This window comes from Wolffia australiana, chromosome 10 (assembly GCF_029677425.1).
Source record: "Wolffia australiana isolate 7733 chromosome 10, ASM2967742v1".
Lineage (NCBI taxonomy): Eukaryota > Viridiplantae > Streptophyta > Magnoliopsida > Alismatales > Araceae > Wolffia > Wolffia australiana.
The window spans coordinates 14,469,604-14,472,934 of NC_135844.1; the positions used below are offsets into that span (position 1 = coordinate 14,469,604).

The 3,331-nt window shown below is 39.4% G+C and overlaps 1 non-coding gene across 1 annotated transcript; it reads right to left on the minus strand.

The window, feature by feature from the left end:
* Positions 1-2,770: 2,770 nt before the first annotated feature.
* Positions 2,771-2,879, minus strand: LOC144708997 (small nucleolar RNA R71). The gene has a single exon (XR_013582941.1). It is a non-coding gene; the product is annotated as a small nucleolar RNA R71 (small nucleolar RNA).
* Between the last annotated feature and the right edge of the window lie 452 nt (positions 2,880-3,331).

The window sequence follows — 3,331 nt, forward strand, 5'->3', positions numbered from 1 at the left end:
CTCATTCATTTGCATCAAGTTTTCTATAGATATGAATATGATTGACATGAATGAGTTTAATTTGCCCGTTTTGTCGTTAAATGCTATAGGAAAATCCGCTCTCATGGTGGAATGGACAGAGGGACCCAACCAGAAATTTTGAAATACTGTACAGACTATATGTTAGTGAGTGTTAAGGCCCTATTCATATATATTATACGGTATTTACCAAGTAGACTATCAGATCATTCAGTGATGGTTCTTTCATTACCAGAATAGAATGCAAACCACCTACAGTTCATTTTTTACATTGATGTTGTTAAAAATTAATGTGGTCAAATTAAGAATATAGTTCCAATTTGAGTAAATTCTTCACCATCCCCTACGGCTCTTCCTCAAATTGAACATGAGAAACTCACAGTAAAGGAGGAAGGGCAGAGTTTTTCATTTTTTCATGTTGTCAAACAGTTGACAATGAAAATAGATGGTGAATGTCTGATCGAATTGATCAGGTTATGCATGAACAAGTTGCAGCAAAAAATCCTGAATTTTAGACTTTATACACCAAAGATGTTCTAATAAATGAAGGTATTTAGTTAAATGAAAATCTTTTTTTAGCCCAGCAAGGTTAAACAGTCATAAGCAATCAGATGGAATCTTAATCCTTGGAGTGATAACTGGATGTAATATTGAAATTATAATGTTCTTCATGGTGTCATTCAGGTATACAAATGTTCTAAGAGTAGCTAAAACTACAGTTAAACATGGCAACATTTCACTCAGTGCAAAGAGGAAATATGTTAAAAGGTATCATAATATGCACTACCATGTGATGACTCTCAAATATGTCATCAAATAATTAAACTTTTTAGTTTTCATTCATCAAAATTATAATGTTAATTCATGCTAATATCATGCATATGCATCATTTTATAAAATCACTAACCCCACTTGATCCTTTGAATCAAGTGGAATATATTTAACATTTTATGGTTAGTAAACATTCAGAGACAGGTTAAGAAGATCAAGGAAAGAGACGAGGATCAAGAGGAGCGGGCAAAAATTCAAAGAATCAGAAATTACGAAAATGCCCCTGGGCATGACTTAAGAGAAACCTATAAATACTCTCTTGAGAGTTGATTTTAGGTTGTCCAGAATTTCTCTCAAGGAAGCTAGGGCTTGGAGAGAAAGGATTTTTGCAGACCCTCCAAGGCTGATGAGCATTGGAGCTGGGAGAGAAGCAAGCCGAGGAGTAGCTGGAGCACGACGATCGTCGCCTTGCCCGGAAGGAGTGACACAAGGAGGCGTGAGCGTTTCGGTTTTGGTACAATCTTCTTCTCCCTTCTAAGACAATCAGGGTTGGGCTGAAGATCACAAGCTGTGTCTTCAGCATTTCCAATTTCTGTTGTTCCTTTGGTTACGTTTGATTTCGAATCCCATAGTTGATTGAATCGTTCTCCATTCTGTCTAGCAAAAATTTCATTGTTCTCGCATCCGATCGTGAACTCCTTCCCTGCAGAACTTCCAACTGCTAGCAACCCAGGCCTCAGCCTAGGTTGCCAGCAATCCAAGCAGCGAGCAAGCTCGCCCGCGCGAATCAGCACCGCGAGCAGGCTCGCCGCGCGCAAGCTCGCCCGCGCGCAGCAGCGCCGCGTGCAGGTTAGCCCGCGCACAGCAGCGCCGCGTGCAGGTTAACCCGCGCGCAGCAGCGCCGCGAGCAGGCTCACCCGCGCGCAAGCGTTCGCGCGTGCACAAACACCCGTAGGGTGTTTGCTCAATTGCCTCACAGGGCATAAGCGAACCGTCAACAAAGAAAATTTCTCTGCTGACGGTTCTGCTCAATTGAGTTTGCCAAGATATCTCCGTAAAACTTAACTGAAGATAATTTGACTGAAGAATTAGCTGAATCCATACTTTTAAGGAATTCTCTGCAACTTATTCTGCAGAAAATTTCTACAGAGATTAACACTTGGAATTAGAGAACTGAATAGACTGATTTAATAGAAAAGAATTTTCCACTGTTTTCTTTGCTTCCTGTGGATCGACCCTTGCTTGCCAAAGGCTGTGAGGTTATAAATTTCGTTGCATAAGCTCAATCCTCACACGAATTCAACTGATAAATAACCAGTAAAAAACACCCTAAAATTGAGTTCATCAACTGGCGCCGTTGCCGGGGAGCACGGTATTACAGTAGGAATTTTTGTTTTTTTGAATCTACAGTCATTCTTTATTATCCTCTTAAGCTAAAGGACTTTAAAATCCTCAGCTCATCGTCTGCTAACATTTTGCTGAAGATTTATGGTAGTAACACGCTCAGGAGCTGGTGAGAAGTCTGCAGAAAAAATTAGTAGAGACGCCACCCCAGATTCTACAGTCACAGAACCATAAATTCAGAAGAGAAATATGGCTGAAGAGATACATCAGCAGAATGAGAGGAGAAGAACTATGTTGGATAGGTCTATACCATCCAGAAGCTTACGACAAACCGATGTAAATCTGAACATCGGTGAAGGTATCTTGTTTCGATATGATAATGCATTGATCAATTCTCTACCTGAATTTAACGGATTACCTGCACAGAATCCGTTAGAATTCCTTGATGATTTTCATATTAGATGCTCTTCTCAAAATGTTCCTGGAATATCTACGGAGATGTTAAAAATGAAATATTTTCCTCTAACTCTTAAAGATAAAGCGTTTGCATGGTATCGTAATCTAGGAATCACTTTTAATTCTTGGGAAGAGATGCAACGAAAATTTCTGCAGAAATTTTACCCTCTCTCCAAAACGAATTTTTATAGAAGAGAAATTCACAATTTCCATCCTCATGACGGAGAAGCCTTTAGTGAGTCATGGGAGAGATTCAATGATTTGTTGAGGAAATGTCCTCACCATGGCATTGAGCAATGTCAACTAGCCCAAATATTTTATGAATCTCTCTCTGATTTTATGAAAAACAAAGTAAATCTCGCTACGGGTGGAACGTTTTACACCGCATACCAGGATGAGGTTTTCGATATTCTGGAGAGAGTTGCAGAAATTGACTTGCAGGAGATTGGAGCCAATCAGATGTAAGAATTGGTGGCCTAAAGAGCCAATCAAAGTACATTCTTGAGTTTATAGTTAATTCTATCGAGACTCTTGTTTTCATTATTTCTATATTGTACATATATGATTAATGAAGTCCCAGGTAATGTCCATATGTTTGAGTGAATTATGAAGAGTTCATAATTTAGGGATCACTAGACTCAAAGGACATTAACCTAAACAATCCCATTCGAAGGAAGTCTAGTAAGGGACACTAGATATTCCGGAAAGAGTGGTGACATCTTTCATGATCACTTGGATGATG